This window comes from Rhipicephalus microplus, chromosome 2 (assembly GCF_043290135.1).
Source record: "Rhipicephalus microplus isolate Deutch F79 chromosome 2, USDA_Rmic, whole genome shotgun sequence".
Lineage (NCBI taxonomy): Eukaryota > Metazoa > Arthropoda > Arachnida > Ixodida > Ixodidae > Rhipicephalus > Rhipicephalus microplus.
This window is the reverse complement of record NC_134701.1, coordinates 43,568,659-43,589,724: the sequence shown is the minus strand read 5'-3', so window position 1 is coordinate 43,589,724 and position 21,066 is coordinate 43,568,659. Positions and strand designations below refer to the sequence as shown.

Sequence of the window (21,066 nt, the reverse complement as noted above, 5' to 3'; positions counted from 1 at the left end):
CAATATTCGTTCTCTATGTTGCGTTACATTCCATGCACTATCCACGCGCGCCCGGCACTTTGAACTCACGAACGACATGTGCGTTATCAGCGTACCGAGCTTTCTTGATAGAAAAATGGCCAGCGTCTTGATTTCAAGGAAGGAAGCGCAAGCATGCCGGATGATGAGTGTTGTTCTGAGACAAAGAGACGCCATTTTCACTCGATCTTTTTTAGAATGAAGGACGGTTATGACGCGAAGACACTGCAGAGCACGGCATAGCAGTGTTGATTAAAATGGTTACAAAAACGAGCTTCATCTTCTTTCACTTTCTGGCCTTCTTAACTAAACGTCCAGTACTTCTCGGTTGGTTTCCTTGCATAATTACTGCCCCAGATTCCGAAAGGCATTCGTGCCGCCTAAAGAAGCTACTGCGCTTCCCGCCAGATGCTAACCAGCGTGATTAACAAGCTTTTAATAGAAGCATTCTGTCTCTTCAGAAACCACTAAACCTGTGAGCTACCTACTTTATTGCAGCATTGGTAATTAAACTCATTCTCCATATCTGGTTACGTCGACAACGGTTTTTTGTAAGTTGCTGTTGCCACTGGTGCGTACCACACTCTGCACCAGGGGGACGTGGTGACTATGTATTAACCCCAATATCATTGCTAGTGCTGACCACGTTTGTTCATGATGGAGTTTATTGAGTTTTCTTTTGGCTTGCCTTCTTCGTCGAACTTCTTCATAACTTTTTATCTTTTTCTTGATTCCCTCATCGCGTCAAACTAAATTTGAGTCATCGGTGATAAGCACTTGGCATAACTTCCTTCCAAACCAACACTTGATTTGGTGACTAGCGTCAGTCACGGGGGGCACTTCGTCGCCTCCCTCCCTCTCTGTAGCTCTTTAAACTGTTTCTCAGAAGCCCGGCTCTGTGACTACTGTATATGTCTTATTCTCATGCCTGATGCTCGCTTCGTTTCTCCCTTATGAGGGGACTTCATCCTAACATCTCCCTCGTTAGGCGTGTTCTTTGTTCACTTTGACAACCAAGGACAGTGCCACTTCAACTTTGGCCTAAGCCTTTCTCCTATAGCCTTCGGTTCCTTTCATTCTGTAGCCCACGCATTTTCTAGCCCTGTGATAAAACTATTGTTTCTGGACTATGGACAGTCAGAGTTCTTAAAATTTTTTCCTCCCACTCAGATTGTCTGGACTTGGTGTCAGATCGCTGTGCTTTTCTGTCCACTCAATATAAAGTTTCATCTTTCAGTTTATTTAAGCACGCTGACACTTTACAGATTTCTTAGCCATGCCCAGATCCGTTCTCCGATGTTCACGCCCACTACTTCTCGGTTCGTTTTCTTGTATACTCGCTACCCTAGATTCCGAAAAACATGCTTGCCCCCCCCCCAAAAAAAAAGCTACTGCGCTTCTCACCAGAAGCTATCCAGCGTAATGAACAAGCCTCTAATTGGGAGTTCAGACAACCACCTAACACGGCGATCTAAATACACTGACCTGAGTCGAATGGTACCAGAACAATAAGCAAATATACAAATGAAAGCCCATGTGCGTGCACAAGTTCAGTCTACGTGCATACACAAGCTATGTGGTGGCAGGGAAGAAATAAAAAAAACAAAGCAGCACGACCGACACACTACCCAAATGACTCAAAATAAAAAAAAACAGTCAAGCTGTAGGCTAGCGTCTTATGAACTCGTAAAGCTAATGATAGAGAAGAGCTCAAATCATGCAGAAACCCTTATCTGTAGGTGGCATTCTGAATTCCTGAAAAAAAAAAACATGTTCGTGCTTTCCACTGATACCACTTCGCAGCAGTATTCGCGCCCTTGTGCGGACGTTCTTTCAAGTAGAATGCAACTTGCCAACTGGTCGCCAAGCCTACCTGCGATACTCACATAATACAAAAAATGTCTAGCAAAAACCACTAACTGCGAAGGTGTTAAAGCTCTGTCCCGTTAGGAAGCCAAAAGAACCCCGTAAATCGTTTCGAAATGAAGCATGGCTTAGGCTCAGCACAAGCCTCCTACGCTTCATCAAACTATGCGGCATTAAGAAACACACCCCCCAAGCAAGATTAACCACGACGCTGCGGAACGTGCAGCGTTTCATATGCAAGTGCAAGTTTATTGGCACATCACTGAAGAAAACGGTCACCTAAATCGTATGTTCACTGCAGCTACCAACTCATGAGAGAAAATTATGGAGGTGACCACTATATCTTGGCATCGTGCAATAATTATGTCATGGCCAATCATAAGTTGTATTACTCACCGAAACGTGATTAGAAGAGCTAACTAGAGAAGCTTTAGCCGCATTGCCGCATTGATTCACGCGTTAGCCGCATTGATTCACTGATATACTTTTGAAGGCATAAAAGAAGGAGGGGACGGCAGCAGGCATTGCCGTGTATTTTGTGGCACCTTTCTGGAGTGGTGGTGTGCGGATTGTAATTGGTATGAATGTTTATTCGACCCATTGGTTGAAAGTTAAATCAAGCGACAACGAATAGTCATAGTCAATTCATGATAACTACTAATTTTAAGACACAGACTGTACGTTCTAAACCTTTAAACTTTCAAGTGGGATGTAGCAAGTTTCACTGAGATAATTGAGGAGATAGGCAAAGAACACGCCATAATTGCATGGTGCGCACATGTATTGCAATTTGTTATTACTCCACGTTGGAGTTCTTTACGTGCCCACAATGTTGCTAATATTGGAGCTACATAATTTTTGGGAAGGCATTATCCTGTCCCCCAGTATAGTATTTTCTAATGAAGCGGGGCATGTACTGTCTCTGCGCTGGTTTCCCATGCGTTAGGTTTTTACCACTTCCGCGTTGTGGCACTCTGCGTAGCGTGAGCCACGTGCTCACTTGTTCCCTCTAACAGTAGAGCAATCTGTATGTTATTGAACGATGGTAAATGCTTTGTGTATTGAGATATTGAAAAGATGCTAGTCATAAGTGCGGTACATAATAGCGCTAACTTGAAGAAAGAAAGATTCGAAAAAATAAGTGTTCTATTAGGCATCCCATTGATGTTATACAACCCGACCTATAACAACTCTTACTCACCATAAGCTTTATTGAATAGAGAAGCGGGCCAACTTGAGGTGATATGGGCAAGTATATAAGCGTCTGGCGGTAGTAAAAGTACAGAAGGGCGACGCACACAAGCACTTTCCCTGCGTATGGATCCTTGAATGGACCTGCTTCAAACAGCCGGGAAGTCATGTACGAAACACCAAAAAATGTTATCACGAAGAATTCTACGAATTTTGAAAACAGGGGTACATTGGCGTTCGTCTGAAAAAAAAAGTGTGCATAATGAAAAAGCAGCCATTAAACCTAAAGTTTTCTTTTTTTGCGCACGCTGCTCATCAGTAAATTTGGACAACTTACCAGGTACAAACGGCAAGTGCGGTCGACAATTTCCACGCCAATCAGAAAAATCCAAGTCACGCACAAAGTATCCAGCTGCTTATTTCCACAGGATGGCCAAAGGACAGCAATGTTCATTGTTCCAAGGAAGAGAATGTAAAATATCTGCAGCAGCACGTTCGCAAAAGACGCAACATTATTATGTACATAATTAGCTCTAATTCGGCAGCCTCAACTAGCTCTGAGCCAGAAACATTTTTAAGCACCCATCACTTCTGATAAAACTGTGTGAACAATAATGGGTTCTTCAGACTTCTTGATTATTTGTCGAATAGCGAATAATGTACATTCGGCGATGTCGAGAATCCGTAAAGGTTATTGAGAGGAAGGCAGATCCTTTGGCCTCCGTTTGTATGTTTCTAACTTCGGTACGTCACTCAAAAACTTCGAATATTCTAGGCTTCATAGCTCTGAAATAAAACTACCAGCGCAAACAGAAGAAACGCCCCATAAAGAAAATAAGATCAGCACATAAGCGCTGTGTGTGCGCATGTCTTCTATTTTGTGTGGGGTGTGTTACGTGTTTGCGCTGGTACCTTTAGAGAAATGGACAAACTAGGCCCAGACAAAGTTTTCTTGCTTTATGGTTCACAAGATTAGGTATATTACTCCAGCACATAATCAGGACAAATAATATTCGAGGACGTTATTTGTAGTGGCTAAAACATAAATGGGAAGAAATTAGTCGACAAAAAGAACTTTCTCTGGTAGGGCCTAAACGGGCCACCTTCAAATAACGCACCTGGTGTGCGCTGACTGAAAAACTGCCAGTGGTCGTCACCCGTACACTTGTTTGGGGTACATCTGTGTAATTAGGCCTCAGAGTGTTAGTCAGCGCCGCTCGTGGCCATGAATGCGAGTGTAAAAAACCCGTTTTCAGCCTGCTGGCCCTAAGATGCACAATATTCTTAACTAGCTTACAACTAATCAAAGCTTTTAGGATACTACCTCACACCATAAAGCGTGCCGGAACGAGAACCCTGCTATGAGTGAACCAAAAAAGATTTGAAAGACTTGTTTCGTTTGTTAAACGTCATTACGGCCAACAGAAAAGCAAGACAAGAATGTACGAATAGGGATTATCGTTAGTTGTATTTATGAACTGAATGTGAAGAATAGACGAAACGAAAACTTTCTGTTCACAGAGACCGAAACTAAAGCAGCTACAGCTTCCGAATAACGGGTCTGATGCTCTGCCTATTCGGCGGCTGTCATCCTCCCGTGCACTTTGTCGGGTACTTGCAAGCAGTTAAATGTTATGGTATTACGGGAACTCATGGCCAAGATGGCGAATTTGGCAAAATTTTTGTTATGCTTTAGTGGCAGCTGCTGACCTAAAATTCCTCTCATAGTACCTAGTGGAATGAATTCGGGCAAAATTGGAACCCCAGCTTCTAGTATTCAAGAAAAGTAGGAAAACCTAAGCACTGGTTTTCTTTGTTATGCACAACGTCAATACAACCAAGGGGAAATCAAGGGGATGAATTAAAAGGAACGTCATTTGTGGTAATTCTGCGAATAAATTAAAGTGAACGAAAAGAGTATTCATTGCAATAGCTCGACAGCGCCGCCATACAGGACATAGGAAAAAGAAACATGAGTGTAGCGATGCGGACTTGTTTGTCTGTCATGCTTCTTGGATTTCAGCACCGAAAGAAGACAAAGACGAAGGGAGCGAAGTACACATATAGGCGCTACTGACAACGAAAACGTTTCTTTCAGTCACCAAGACGACTAACACACCTGATTTTGCACATGCCAGACACGTGACCAGTTCCAGAAATCATAAACATTATTTAAAAAAAGATGACAGAATGACACGGCTGGAATTTTTTCAGTATGGCGGCTGTTTGAGTTATATGCACAGAGAACACAATAAAATGTACAAATTAGCACCCTATGGTTTTTTGGCACTTCACTTCCATTTGTGCATGTGTTCAACCAATTTTGAGAAGACTGTTATAGTAGGCAACAATAAGTGCGAAATCAGTATTAGTAATCGAACCTAAAAGATTGATTTTTTCAGTGTTTAGCAATACATCACTGTAGTCTAGTAACAATGAATTAGGCTACTTACGCATGTGCTAAGGCATGTCTTGTTGCCGGCTATCCATAAGAACTCAACTTCGTCGAAGGAAGCTTGCAGCCCTAACATGTTGTTAAATGTTAATTTTTTTTCGTGGTTTTTTTAGGTTTCCTGGAAGCGGTCACGTTCCTGTCATGTATCAAAATAGGTATAATAGTCTGAAATAAGCGTTTTTGGTCAGTATAGTGCCAGTGTGTGTTTACACTCCTCCCTTCATCGTTGTCATTTTGCGCTCATATGCGAGCCGAGAAAACAGGAAGTAACCCCCGCGCTAACTCAAAACTGAAATGTTTTAGAAAACATATCCTACCGCCATATTTTGACTATGCCTGAAAACTGTACGTCCTCAGACCATGAATGGTGGAACCAAGAACACTTTCTTTCAAGACAGCGTCTGCGTGTCTTGCTGACTTCAAGTGGATGGCCAGCACTCTTCAAACAGCAGGTTTAACGAATGGTTAGGGTGTCTGGCTGGCTCACGTATTATGGAGCTAAGTGAGACCTATACTAGACGACCGACTAAATAGGTTTATTTGGCCTTGAGGAGGCTATGACCACCTAAGAAGCGTCTTCTGTGAGCCAGGACCACGACAAGAAATGGAGCTTAAACTCGATGGCCGTGTCACGACCCTCCTGGACCGTCCAAATTTGGTAGTCCTCATGAGGACATGCAATCAGTGCATCCCAGTGTTTTCCTGTGGTTGGAGACCTGTCGTTCACGCAATACTCGGGAATAAGCCACATCGTATGTTAGTTGCATCGTGAGATGCAACATCGTGTGTATCCAAGCCTTAGTTCGTTTATAAACCCTGCATAAACTGCGGGTGAGGGATGTGCTCCTGTCCATATGAGATGGAACGATAGCGCTTGTGGTTGTTACTTGTTACATTCGGGAATTGGGTAACGGAGCCCATTGCCGCTCGAGACCATGGTGCTGATATATTTGACTATAGGCCGGCTCGGGAGCTGTTTATCACCACTACGCCGTGGGCAATCCACTCTCCTGACGCGGCGAGTAACGCCTCGTGCTCGCGCCTTTGGATGGGCAACCTCGCTGGCGTTGCGGTCGAGCGGGTAGGCATGGGAGCCCATATGGTCCGCAAACCAAATTAGAGGCTTCACGCGGGCATCCTAGAAAAAGTCGCATTACAAAGAATTTTGTTGAACTCGACAAGCCTGTGCGTTCCTTATCATCATGAGTCACTCACACGTAAGGGTCTGAGGTCAGTATGGCAGCGTGTCATCATGTCACTGAGCTACTTACAATGTTCGTTAGAATAGCAAGCCGTTTCATGAGAAAGAAAACATGCCGCATCTGTGTTCCCTAATCCATAGATAGAGGCCTTGCGAAATTACGTTCCATTCGCTCCTCTATCAGTATGCAGATTAAAGTGGTCGTGAACTTTCTTTGTATGGATTCACTGATGCTGCGTCTGATGATGTCATGAGTAAAGGCACACAAGGCAGGTACGTTGAAAAGCTTCGATGGCCGCCAGAAGCAGAAAATTCAACAATGATATGCGCCGCTACTCTGTCTGAGTGTGCAATTGGTATGTAGAGGGCTCGAGGTACACGACTGAGTTGTGGGGAACAATCCCGATAGAGACCACGAAATTGTTTTTGGGGCCTCTGCTCTAGGCATCAAGCAGAAGCCAGTGTCTCACGGGTGAACGGCATGTGTGCGGTCCAGAGGTGCAGGACAATGTCGACCGCGGTGATGAGCGGACTTGCGGAACCTCCGCCACAGCATGGCCCGGAGCCCCTACAACACTTCACTTTTACTGGTGAGCGGTTTAGGCCCACAGGACAGTCCTTGGGGTGCCACGTTGTCAGACGGCCCCAGACACAGTTATTAACGAGGTACCTAGGAGACACCTAGGAGTACTTAGGCTATTGCATCGCCCGTCTGCTTTTGTGCTGGCCAAAACGACGACCGGCAAATCGGCAGGAAGTGAATAGCAAAGTTTCTGCTGAGCAATGGTGACCGCAGGAGGGAAGAGGACATAGATAGCGAGTGCGATGCACCATGAATGGGGTCATTGATTGATATGTGGAGTTTTACGTCCTAAAACCACCATATATTTATGAGAGAAGCCGTAGTGGAGGACTACGGAAATTTCAACCACCTGGGGTTCTCTAATGTGCACTCAAACCTGAGCACACGGGCCGGCTGCATTTTCGCCTCCATGTAAAATGCAGCCGCAACAGCCGGAATTTACTCCCGTGACTTGCGGGTCAGCAGCCGAGTGCCTTTGCAACTAGACCACCGCCGTGGGGCCGCAGTGCAGGAGAGCACCAAAATTGGGTCTTTTGAATTTGTCCGCGGGAGGGGCATCACAGCCACTCCTGACGCCATGCTTCCGAATGCCACTGACGAGAACGACGTACACGTCACCGCCTACTTCTAGTGCACTGTAAACACTGTTAACTTGTCTGTGATGAACACCTCCGGAGCTCCGTGTCACAGGAGAATAGATGTCACAAAACATTTCGCGACTTCCACCACTGCGCCCTTTCGTAAGGGCTTCGCTTCTGCGTATCCTATGAGCTAATCTGTCACCACTGTAACACACTTGTTACTTGACGTTGACTTAGAAAAGGAGCCCAGCAGGTTGGAATGGCCTTAAAGGTAGTAAAATCGGCTGTAGGATCCTCGCAGATCAAGCGCTTGAGGTGAGCTGGTTATCAACTTCATTGTATCTTATTAGGCAGTAAAACTCCACTTTCTACCCCCTTCCTCTGTTTTCTTGAGCAGAGCTCTCTCAACTACGTAGCGGCTGTTGCTATAGATGGGAGTGGAAGGTTGGTTGCATGGTGTTCACCTTGTCTTGTCATGGCTGCTGCATCTTGTAAAGAATGGAGAGCAGCGGATTTCGATGCGTCACGACAACTGGACTTTATGTACAGGAACTTATGTACAAAATTACAAGACTCTTGACCATTAAAACCGTCGCATGTTGCCTCGGCAAAGCCGATAGTGCAGAGCACTGTTTCCTGCGACCATAATGACTGTAAGGAAATGGGAGTCAGGTTTTAACACCTCAGTTGCCCCTCTCATTTCTCCTCACGGCCAACCAAAAACATTCAGTCTGTTTATTGGACAGATTAAAAGACTTGTTGCCGTCCTCTCCTATCGCTCTCTTGTTCAAGCACTTGACCTTCCAGTGTGAGAGGACAGACGAAAGGACCGGCCTACACAACAAGTTCCGCGAACTGTGCGAACGCATGCCATGGTGGCGCCATTCAGCTGCAGGCCCATGTCATTACTGTGGGACGACTACGCTGTCCATTTTGACAGCCGTCCCGTGGACTCTAATCCAGATGAATGCGTGTGAATACATCGGATGTCCTCACGTCGCCCGACGGCACTCCGCTGGTTGGTGACCCCCTAGCTGGTTGTTAAAAGCGGCGAGTTACCATGATCTTCTTACCAGAACGGGCGTCCTTAAGCCTGGATTATCGTCTCCCGAGAATCGGCTGTATAGGAAGCGCGCCTTCTTGCGATAAAGAAGACTCACCCCACAGGCGTGCGACGCCAGAACTTACATGGCCTGTGAGAAGATTCGTCTGAATGTGAAAAAGACAATGATCGGCGCACGCGAAGAGGTGAGACAAGTTAAGGGTGAAAAAGAGCGGACAGTGGTCATCCCGTATTTGTGCAATATTTCACATCGGTTGAAAAAAGTTGCACTAATGTCTGGCGTTCGGGTTGTTTTATCTAATGAAAACTAATTATTGAAGATTCGCCCAACAATAGAAAGGTTAACCAAAAAGAAAGAAACGGGAGAATTGGACAGATGTCGTGTATAACATTGTAGGAGGAAGGTTGAGTGCAAAAAACATGTTGTATACGCAACTCCATTCACATGTGGAAAGAAATACGTCGGTCAGACGGATCGGTGCCTGAATGTGTGCCTTCGTGAACATAGGAGTACACTAAAGGGGACCCCTTACTCACACTCAGTGATGCACTCCAAGAAAGTCACCTGCCAACCGAAATTTTTATACGCACCAATTATTGACAGGCAAAAGAAGTGGACAACAAGAGAAATAATAGAAGCGCGTAGAATTAGAAAAAGAGGTGACCATTGCATGAGCCAAACGTCTGTTCAACTAAAGGATCCAAAATTCGCGTTTATGGACGTAACATAACCCACTGAATTATCTATTTTACGTTTTGGTTTCTTACTTTTCAGGGGGCTTTACAGGTGTTTGTTTCGGGTAGTATGCCATCGAATATGGGAGTGGCTAGTTGGGTATATCACGTTGTTGATGATGACAGGGAAGGCTCGGAATGACGTTAGTGCTCGCTTCGAAATGAAATTTTCAGTTGGTAATTAGCACTCGTCTGTGTCCTCTCTGAGTGTGTGTATTTTTTAAGGCTTGTTTCATCATGGACCTTTACCGACACGCCCAACTGGCATTAATCCTAAATGCAGCTGGTCTTGTGAGTGGTGTTTTGCGGCGCATTCCCGGCAACTCTTAACGTAACTCGCAATATCTGTGGAGAGACGGGGCCAGTAATACCTCTGTTGGATTCTGTGGAGGGTACGAGTAAAAGAAGACGGCCAGTGGTGGCTTCATCGTGTACGGCTTGTAGAATTTCTGCTCGGAGGCTGCTTGGGACGACTAGAAAGTAGGCGGTCTTATTGGGCGCAAATTTGTTTTTACGACCACTCCACTTCGCACACTGAAGGACAGTAATAAGACATGCCTGAATGATTTAGGAGGAGTGGAGGATTCACCGTCCAGGTACTTGATGAGTAGTTGTAGGTTGGGGTCAGAGCGTTGCTGTTGTGCGAAAGATCTGGTGCTGATAGGCCCAACAAAGGGCCATTGTCATTGTCATTGTCATCAATGAACCACCGGTAATATACACATAGTCCTAAAAACATGCGCACGGCTTTCTTGTCTGCTGGGTGACAAAACTGTGCGAGCGACGACATATGTTTTCTGCGAATCTGGGCGTACTCCTTCCTTGCTTATGATGTGACCATGAAACTGTAACTCCTCGCAGGCAAAGTGACTTTTTCTGGCTTAAGGCTTAGCCCTGAGGATTTGAGTGCGCCCAATACTGTTCTATGTCTTTTCAAGTGCTCACTAAAGTTAGATGAGGACTCTAAGACATCATCCAAGTGTATGAGACAAATTTGTCACTTCAGGCTGTGCAGTACTGTGTCCATTACACGCTGGAAGGTTGCTGGGGCAGAACAAAGCTCGTATGGCATCACTTTGGACTCATAGATCCCATCCTGTGTGATGTAGGCCGTTTTTTTCGATATCTTTCGTCGATTCTACTTTGGCCTTATCCCGTCTTCATATCCGTGGACAAGAAGTACTGAATACGAAGCATTTCTTAGCAATTTTCGGCGACTTTCAGCGTAATCTATCTATCTATCTATCTATCTATCTATCTATCTATCTATCTATCTATCTATCTATCTATCTATCTATCCGCCTACGACTTTTAGCTTTCCTGGCCATTTCGACGATGGTATCGGTAGCAAACTTGGTATGGCATCAAATTACTGTATGAAGAACATATTCGACTAGCCATAACATGAAAATTATGACATGTATGTCATGAATGTCATGATTTACAATTCATGGTCCTGCAGCTCTTGCAGTGGTTTAGTTCACATGGCATGTTGCAAAACTGGTATCATATGGCATAATTGCACGGCGAACACAAGCGACAGACCTTAACATGAAAAGCATGACATGCGTGTCATGTAACAACATGACTACATGCCAGACTCATTATGCGCACGCGGCCATTTTGCTAGCTTTGCATGTACTAAACTCGGTATTACGCGACACAAACGGACGACATAGGTAAATGGAACATCCAAACATGATAATCACGACATGCGTGTCATGTAACAACATGACTACATGCCACACTGATGATGCGCTCGCGGCCGTTTCGCTAGCTTCACATATGCCAAATTTGTTATTACGTGACGCTAACGAATGACGAAGGTATGTGACTGGTGTAAACATGACAATCACAAGATGCGTGTCATGTGAGAACATGACTACATCCCATTGTAAAGGGGCCAATACATTTCCACGTGACGCGGTGCGCGTTCTTGCTGGCGTTCATTTCATCGCGTCACGGCCGCGTTGGCGCGCCAAGCGCCGGTCCTGCCTTATACTCACAGGTGCGCGCCGCGCTGCGGTGCTTTGACGCAGGCGCGTTTCAACGCGTCCGGCGTCCCTCTTTTACGAAAAGAGCGAGACGCAGTGTTGTCTGGGTAACGCATTGACGCGAAATGCAGCATGTCAGATTTCGCGCCAGATGCCGTTTGGCCGCGAACACGGACGCTGTTCGCGCCTGGCGTCAGACTATAGAGTGCTCCTGTTTTGCTAACGTAGCATCGCTATGCCCTGCTTGTGTGCCCGTCAATGCTACACTGGAGTATATTTCGCCCTTCATGACGCACCCGCGGCCGTTTTGCTACCTCCACATATACGAAACTACGTGTTACGTTACGTCAATGGATGAAATATGCTACTGGTGCAAAGATACTAATCCTGACACGCGTGTCATGTAAAAACATGACAACAAACCATGCTCACAGCGTGCTCGCGGCCGTTTTGATAGCTCCACATATACTAAATTTTGTATAACGTGACGTCTCTAGATGACGAAGGTAAAGGATACATCCAAACAAGATAATCACGACACGGAAGTGATGTATGGGATCATTTATCTCCACCTCGTAACGTTGTGCTGATTTTAAAGTGACATATCAACATTTCTTATTCATGCTTCACATGTCATCGATTCGTAATTTACGTGGGATCTGCCAATTTTTTGCATCACTAAGATGATCCGATGTATCATTTATCCTGGGTAATTGGTATATGACTTTCTTGATCACGTTATTCAATTGGAGATATTTGGCGCAAATTTGAAGGCTTTTCTTTTTCATTTTGAACCAGCGCTGCCCAGGGACTCTTGGATGGTTGAATCACATCGTCAGGCATCATTTCTTCGATTTGCTCTCGGATAGCTTGGGGTTCGCGCACTGACACACGATATGAGCTTTGGCGAATGGGGTGGATATTTTTTTTGTTACGATTTGATGTTTTGCTATCTACGTTTGTTGGACCTTTGAAGAGGCCGCGAAGCAGTTGCTGTTACTGCGGATAAGGTTCTCGAGCAGTTGCGGCTTCTGCTGAGGCAGGGAAGGATTCATGTCGGATATCATCACCGAGCTTTAGGGCTGTGTAATCACTCCTGTCGGTTCTGGTAGGGTGACGCTAATGTTCACTTTGGCGATTTCTTTGAAGGAGGCGATAGTTGCGGGTTTGATCAGGTTACGAAAATCTTGGCTGAAGCTTGCTACTATAACGCCACTTTTCCAATTCTTTATTTCAGTAATGCATTTTGTGATCTCAATGCCTCTGTCCAACAGAAACTGCATTTTTACCTCGATGATGCCATTTATATTTTCAGGAGGTGCAACAGTTACAGTCACCAGCACTGTTGATCGAGGCCGGACGGTTACGTCATCTTCAAGCACATGGGTGGCTGCTCGCTTCTTCAGCGCTGAGTGCAAAGTTATAGCCTCGTCCTCAGCCATTGTGATGAACCTGGGTCTCAGATCGATAACCGCACAATGTTGCTTCAGAAAATCTAGGCCGAGAATGACGTCACGTGCGCGCTGCTGTAGCACCAAGAAAGTCGCTGGGTACGTGTGTTCATTGAATGTCACCTTTGCGGTTCATCGTCTGGATGGGTTGAGAATGTGGCCTCCTGCTGTGCGGATCCATGGGCCATTTCAAGCAGTCTTTACCTTCTTTAGTTTAGCTGTGAATGGGCCACTGAGTACTGAGTAGTTGGCCTCTGTATCTATCGAGGCAGTTACCGTGTGACATAAAAAGACACTTCAACGTCCGTGGTCCGAGTACTGCAGTTGTGAGTAAGTTTTGTGATAGGGTGACGGCTTCGTCGGGTACTGTGACTGCTGTAGGACACAGCCATCGTCATTTTAGTTAAGGAGAAAGTGCTGTAGCAGCTACCTCACGTCATCTTTATCGTACTGAAGGCAGCGTCTTCATCGTCATCGGGCTAGTCGTCGTCATCGTCGAAACTGCCTCGTCGTCAGTGGAGGATCTTCGCGTTTTCTTCTTGAAGCAACCTCACCTCCAAAGGCTGCTTTGTTTTAGTTTCCCCTACAGGGGCTTGGGGACCATTCTCTTGATGCTGCCGCAGTGTACCGTTAGATTGGTGGTGGTGGTGAATGGCTGGAAGTGTACTCGACATGGCGTAAGTAGTCTTCGACGGTCGGAGGTCGCTGCAAAGAATGTGGCCGCAGTACCCCGTAGGACAAACCCTTCAGTCCCATCCGTCTCTAGGGGCAGTGTCGAAGGATGTGGCCGGCTTCGCCGCAACGGAAGTACAGAATGCGATAGTCGGGACTTCTTCAGGTGTCACATTTTCTTGGGCCCAAGCGTTGCTCGTATTTAGGGCGGTCGCGAAAGGAAGGACGTTTGTTTGGAGCGGCAGGGTCACGGCGAGATGTACGGGGAGCGTATTGTCGGGGTGAGCTACTGTGCACTGCAGCGGCGTAAGTCACAGCTTCACCCTCTATTCCCGTTGTCGGTGACGCAGAGCCACGCGCCTGCTGTACTTCTTGACGTACTACGTCCAAGAGAGACGCTGCTTGGGGGGCTGGAAGGTACACGGCAGCAGTGGACGTAGTTTCTCTCGAACCACTTCACGAATAACTTCCCAGAGCTCGTTGGTGGTTGGCACGCAAGTCACTGACCCACTTCAAATCAGTTCCAAGAACAGTGAATCAAGCTAAGGTGGACGGTTGCATTGCCGAGTTCTGGCATCGAGGCTTCTTTTAATGGTGTGCGCTTCCTGGATAAGTTCAATAATAAATTTTTATTATTTCTTACGAGGCAGGCGAAAAGTGATTCTCCCACACCTCGCACTATAGACACGCAACATTTTAAAAGCTAAACATTTCTTAGCAAACTTCGGCGACTCTTAGCGTATCTATCTATCTATCTATCTATCTATCTATCTATCTATCTATCTATCTATCTATCTATCTATCTATCTATCTATCTATCTATGTATGTATCTATCTATCTATCTATCTGTCTATCTATCTATCTATCTGTCGGAGCTAACATTGGAAAGATCCAGCACTGGCAGCGTTCAGTTTTCGAACTGATTTTATTTTATTATCGCGTTGCAACCGCCGCGCGGCCCAAATGCCAACTTCTTCTTTGACGAGCGGTGCATTGAGACGCTACAGGGCTCCCCCCCGTAGAGCGAGAGCCGTAGGAATCACTAGAGGAGTCGCCCAGTGGACATGCTTGGATGTTGGCATTTGGACTTTAGAATGAAACCCCGCGGCCGCGAGAGCGGTGATATACGCAGGTTTCAGTCGATCAGCAGCCACGACGTCTTCACGGCCATTGATGTCCAGCGTGAACGTTTTAGGTGTACGATGGAGTACGCGGAATGGGCCATCATAGGCTGGTGTTAGTGGTGGCCGTATTCGGTCACGCCGAACGAAGACGTGACTGCAGTCATGCAGATCCTGACTGACGAAGACAGACTGGGGGTGTCGGTCGGCAGGAGTCACAGGAGCAAGGTCCCGAAACGTGGTGCGCAGCTCTCGAATGTACGTGGAGGCATCGTGAGTGGAAGGTGGCGATGATGGCTCGAAGAATTCTCCTGGAAGACGCAGAGAAACGCAATAGACTAGTTCGGCTGATGAGCAGCCGAGATCCACTTTCAATGCTGATCGGATGCCCAGAAGTACGAAGGGGAGGTGGTCGAGCCAATGTTCCCTTGGCTAGTGTGCAGTGAGGGCAGTTTTCAGTTGTCGATATAGCCGTTCGACCATGCGATGGCGGAAGGATGGTAGGCAGTTGTGTGGATGTGTCGAATGCCAAGGGTATTGGTAGGTGCGGTGAAAAGGGCCGATTGAAACTGACGACTGTGATCAACGGTGACGACAGAAGGGCATCCAAAGCGCGACACCCAGCCGTTTGTGGAAGCCTTGGCAACTGTTGGTGCTGTAATGTCGGAAATGTGAAACGCTTCCGGCCATCGGGTGAAGTGATCCACACATGTCAGCAGGTAACAGGCTCCTTGCGATGACGGAAAAGGACCGACGATGTCGAGATGGACGTGAGAAAACCTTGCGTCTGGAGGCCGAAACGGGGATGTTGCCGTGACAGTGTGACGGTGACCTTTAGCGCGCTGGCACTCAAGGCAGGTTCGCGCCCAGCGTCGGACATCAGCATTGATGCTTGGCCAAAGGAAACGAGATGTGACTAGCTTCTGGGTCGCACGAATACCTGGATGGCTCATGTTGTGCAGTTGATCAAAATTGCACGACGAAAAGCTGAAGGCACGAAGGGCCGAGAGATACCAGTAGACGTTTCGCACGTTATTAATGAGGTAGATAATGGAAACAGCCACTCCGTGAACGATAGAGACGTGGATGAAGAGCGAAGACGGTGCAGCTCAGGATCGTTGCTTTGGGCAGCTGCTAGCTCTTCCATGTCTAGTGGCAGCTGGGTCGACAAGGCATCGATGTGGGATAGTGCATCAGGAGCAGCATTTTCCGGCCCATGTACGTGTCTGAGATCCACAGTGAACTCGGAAATAAAACATAGTTGACGGATCTCCCGTGCAGTATAATTGCTGTGATTGCGATGGAAGGCAAACGTCAGGGCCTTGTGGTCTGTAACGACGTAAAAGTCCCGGCCCTCCAATAAATGACGAAAGTGTTTGATAGCGAGGTATACCGCGAGGAGTTCTCGGGCAAATGTACTGTATTTTGTTTCTGGTGGCTTCAGTTTTTGCGAGAAAATCCCAAGGGGCTGCCAACCGCATACGTGCTGCTCGAGAACAGCGCCAACTGCCGCGCTTGATGCAGAGGTTTAAAGAAGCTCCTTCTTCCTTTAAACTTACCCTCTACAAAACATTGATTCGCCCTAAATTAGAATATGCCGCCTCGGTTTGGGATCCCGTATCTGCCAATCTAATAAGCTCAGTCGAAATGGTTCAAAATAATTCTACCCGCTTTATTTTTTCTAACTATAACCGCACCGCAAGCATATCGGCAATGAAATCTAGCTTGAACCTACCATCTTTAGCATCTCCCCGTCAGTTTCTTCGTTTGTGTCTTTTTCACAAAATATATCACCATCCCCAATTACATAATGAACTTATTTCACTACCAGATTATGTATCACCTCGTCTAGATCATCGTCACAAGGTTGGAGTTCCATTATGCAGAACAAATGGCTGCCACACATCATTCTTACCACGCACGAGCATCGAATGGAATCACCTTCCCGCATCAATTGCAACTATCCAAGATTATGAATTGTTTAAAAACGCCATTAGCTAAGACTGTTTGAGTAGGAGCCGCACCACTGTAATAACTGCATATTCATTGCTGCATTTCTGTATTTTTTTTTCTTTTTGCTTTTTCTGCTATTACCACTCCCCTCTGTAATACTTCCCAGTCCTGAGGTTACCAATAAATGAAAATGAAATCGGTGATGAGACGAATTGGGGCATCAGAGACGGGATGTATGAGCATGGTAGCGTCTGCCAGAGCTTTCTTGGCAGTGTCGAAGGCAGATGCAGCGTCCTTGGGCCAATCCAGTGGCGCAGCCGGGTCTTTCTTTTTAGTCAATAGGTCGGTCAAGGGCTTTAGGAATGTGGTGCACTTTGGAAGAAATCGGCGATGGAAGTTTAGTAGACCCAGAAATTCTCGAAGTCTCTTCAGTGAAGTCGGGGGTGGAAAGTCTTGAATAGCCTTCACTTTGCTGGCGAGTGGTTGGCTACCCTTTGGAGTGACAAGGTGCCCTAGGAACTTTATTGTAGCGACGCCGAAGAGGCACTTATTGGGATTAATTACGAAGCTGTAATCATCCAGGCGGTGGAACAGGGTGCGCAGGTGGGCTTCATGCTCAGGGCCGGATGAGCTTGCTACAAGGAGGTCATCAAGGTAGGCAAATACGAAATCGAGACCTCGCAAGACCTCGCTGATAACGCGCTGAAAGGTCTGTGCAGAGTTGCGCAATCCAAAAGGCATCCTCACATATTCAAACAGACCGAACGGGGTGGTGATCGCCGTCTTCGGAATGTCGGCAGGTTCTACAGGAATCTGATGGTAAGCCTTCATTAAGTAAATCTTAGAGAAGATTGTGCACCCAGCCGAATTTGATGTGAAATCCTGTATGTGAGGAAGTGGATAGCGGTCTGGTAAGGTGTGGGCATGGAGAGCGCGGTAATCCCAACATGGTCTCCAGTCGCCAGGATCTTTCTTCGGCACCATGTGGAGTGGCGACGCCCAGTTGCTGGAGGAAGGCCGCACAATGCCGAGTTCAAGCATGTGCTCAAACTCACGGCGGGCGATGGCGAGGCTTTCTCCAGATAGTCGACGGGGTCGTGTAAAAACGGGAGGTCCAGTGGTCACAATGTGGTGAGTGATGGTATGCTTCACCGGTGACGCACTGGTGTGCGGCTTTGTGATGCTTGGAAAGTCGTCGAGTATTTTTGCATACGGCGAAGCAGGTGTGAGAGCTCGCAGTCCCGTTGGCGAGAAAGTACAGAGTACACCGTTGATGGAGAGGCGAGTGGTGAGATCAATGAGGCGATAAACATGCATGTCCACAGCAAAGTTGAAAAAACTGAGGAAGTCAGCTCCAAGAACAGCTTGCGAGACGTCAGCGAGGATGAACATTCAGCGGAACGCACGGCGTAGTCCAAGGCCAAGTGTAAAGGAGCGTTGGACGTATGTGCGAATAGCGGAATTGTTTATCGCTTGGAGTGGGCAGGTCTGTTCGTTGCGACGGCGATCTGCACATGAGGCCGGGATGAGGCTAACCTGGGCTCCTGTGTCGACTAGGAAGCAAGCGCCAGTGATCTTATCAGAAACATAGAAAAAACGGCATGACTTTTGACCAGTACCACTTGCCGCCGTCAGTGGCCGGTCGTCGCATTTCCCGACCAGGAGCATGGGCGAGTGCATTTGCGAGCAGAGGCACCGAATCGGCGGTGGTACCAGCACATGGTTGAGGATGAAACGTTTCGCGGCGCGTCGGGTGGCCGAAGTTCCGGAGAACGTGGGGGCGTCGAGGACCGACTGTGTATCTGGAACATGGATAACGGTTGACGATGCGCAGGTACAAAGTCATCGAGGCGCCTGACAAGGGCGTCCAAACGGTTCTCGATGCTCGCGAGCGCCGGCTCTGCAGCGGTGGCCGGTGGCGGTGTGGTAACGGCGTTGAGGCTATGTGCCCGCGAGTAGTCCGCCACTCGGTCAGCCATTTCAGCGAGTGTGTCTAGTGGGACATCTCCTGCAGCTACGAGGACCGGGACCATGCTCTGCTGTAAGCGCTGGAGGAACAACTCACGTGACTGCTTCTCCTCTTGAGGGGCGGAGGGGCCGCCAAGGAGCTGGCGCATGCGTCGTAGGAGCTGTGATGGGCGATGGTCACCAAGCTCTGTAGCCGTGATGAGCTGTTGGAGTCTGCTATGTTCGGACTCAGACTTGCGGGAAAGGATAGCTGCCTTCAACGTGTCGTAGGGGTGGCTCGGGTGCGGCGACGCTAAAATATCAGCTAAGTCGTCGGCTACGTCCGGAGGTAATCAGGATACCAGATCCCAGTGTCTGATCTGTTGACTGGTAATTTACCGTAGACGGAAGTGCGCCACAACCTGCAGAAACCTTGTGCTGGGGCTGTTGGGTCAAAATGGTGGCAGGTTGACATGTTAAATCGTAGCGACTGCAGCACCGCTAGGTTTGGCGTCTTTGTGGGCGTCAGGACCAGTAGGATTGGTGGCAGAGCCGGCGGGATCCATGCGGGATGATCGGAGCTGTGTGTTCTTTATAGGGTCACCATTAACTGTCGGAGCTAACACGGGAAAGATCCAGCCCTGACAGCATTCAGTTTTCGAACTGATTTTTTTTTATTATCGCGATGCACCCGCCGCGCGGCCGAAATGCCAACTTCTTCCTTGACGAGTGGCGCATTGAAACGCTATCTATCTATCTATCTATCTATCTATCTATCTATCTATCTATCTATCTATCTATCTATCTATCTATCTATCTATCTATCTATCTATCTATCTATCTATCTATCTATCTATCTATCTATCTATCTATCTATCTATCTATCTATCTATCTATCTATCTATCTATCTATCTATCTATCTATCTACCTATGTATCTATCTATCTATCTATCTATCTATCTTACTATCTATCTATCTATCTCATGAGCAGCAGATAGTTGTGTCAAGGCAATGCGCATTGCACTGGATGTAAATTTAGCAGAACATGGAAAGGAAAAAGACAAGGAGAAATCTGGAGACAGATTGCAGCTCTTCGCTGATGAACATATCTGTTCAAGGGAGAAGCACTGAGTGTTCGCAGCATATTATACCAAATCATGCTAGAATATTTGACGTGGTTGGCACGCTTGGTAGTGACATCTTTATCGACCTTTATCTGTCCCTTGATTCGCTACATGAACCTTGGTTGTGCCGCAGAACGGTGAGCACCTCCTTTCAGCTTCACTGAAGGACATGTTTTCCATCACTTGCAGTGTACTATATAGTTTGCCTTTTTCGATGCTGCGCAACATCGTCAGTATGATGGGTTGTCACCACCGCAGTTCTCACAGTGACATAGAAATTCGCAGTTTTCGGAGGTTAGTTTTATGCAAATATGAGAATGCGAATTGCCCTCCCCAAGAAATGGAACTATCATTGTAGCATTGTACCATTGACACCTAAAGCACCTTCACGAGCAGGCGTGTAGCCAGAATTAAAGTTTTTTTGGGGGAGGGGGGGAGAGGCTACTTTGATTTCAGAACGGGCACCGCTTAAAAATGACCATTTTACGCTCTCTATCACACGGTGAAAAATATTTTTGGGGAAAGGGGCACATGCCTGGTGTGCCAACCCCTGGCTACACACCTATTCACATGTTCGGCACGCATGGCCGCAGTTGGACTTTAGTGTAGCCGGCTTCATCCTCGTTCTGGCAGTTCACTTGGTGCAATTGTATACATAATGTAGTCAAGAGTCTGACAGAATTCCGTCTAGTCGGGGACAAACATAGTGCAAAATAACAAAAACGCCGACCAAGGTGAAATACACAAAAGTTGAAAAGACGTTTCGGCTCCCCACACGGCAACCTTGTTCACAGTGACCGCCAATGGCGTAGTGCGCTCTTCTTATGCCCGTTTCATCGCCTATTGCAGCCATCGCGCGTACACAGGGGGGAGTGTCCCAATATTTCTGTTCAACGTATGCGCAATAGTCTGAATGGCCAGAAATTCTATGTGCAATCGTGGTAACAACTTTCTTGCCGTGGCACTGATGGAGGCTTTATCCCAGTCGATAGCATGCCCAGTAGACGCAACATGTTCTGCGAGGACATTAGAAGCTACTTTCTTGTTCTTAACGTCATTAAAATGTTCCCGGAGCCTTCTTTTGTAATTTTCCGTTTCGCCAATGTGTC

The 21,066-nt window shown here is 47.0% G+C and overlaps 1 pseudogene; it reads right to left on the bottom strand.

Annotated features, from left to right (window-relative positions):
- Positions 1–21,066, bottom strand: part of LOC142788947 (transient receptor potential cation channel subfamily M member-like 2) — a 1,303,464-nt pseudogene that overhangs the window by 408,587 nt on the left and 873,811 nt on the right.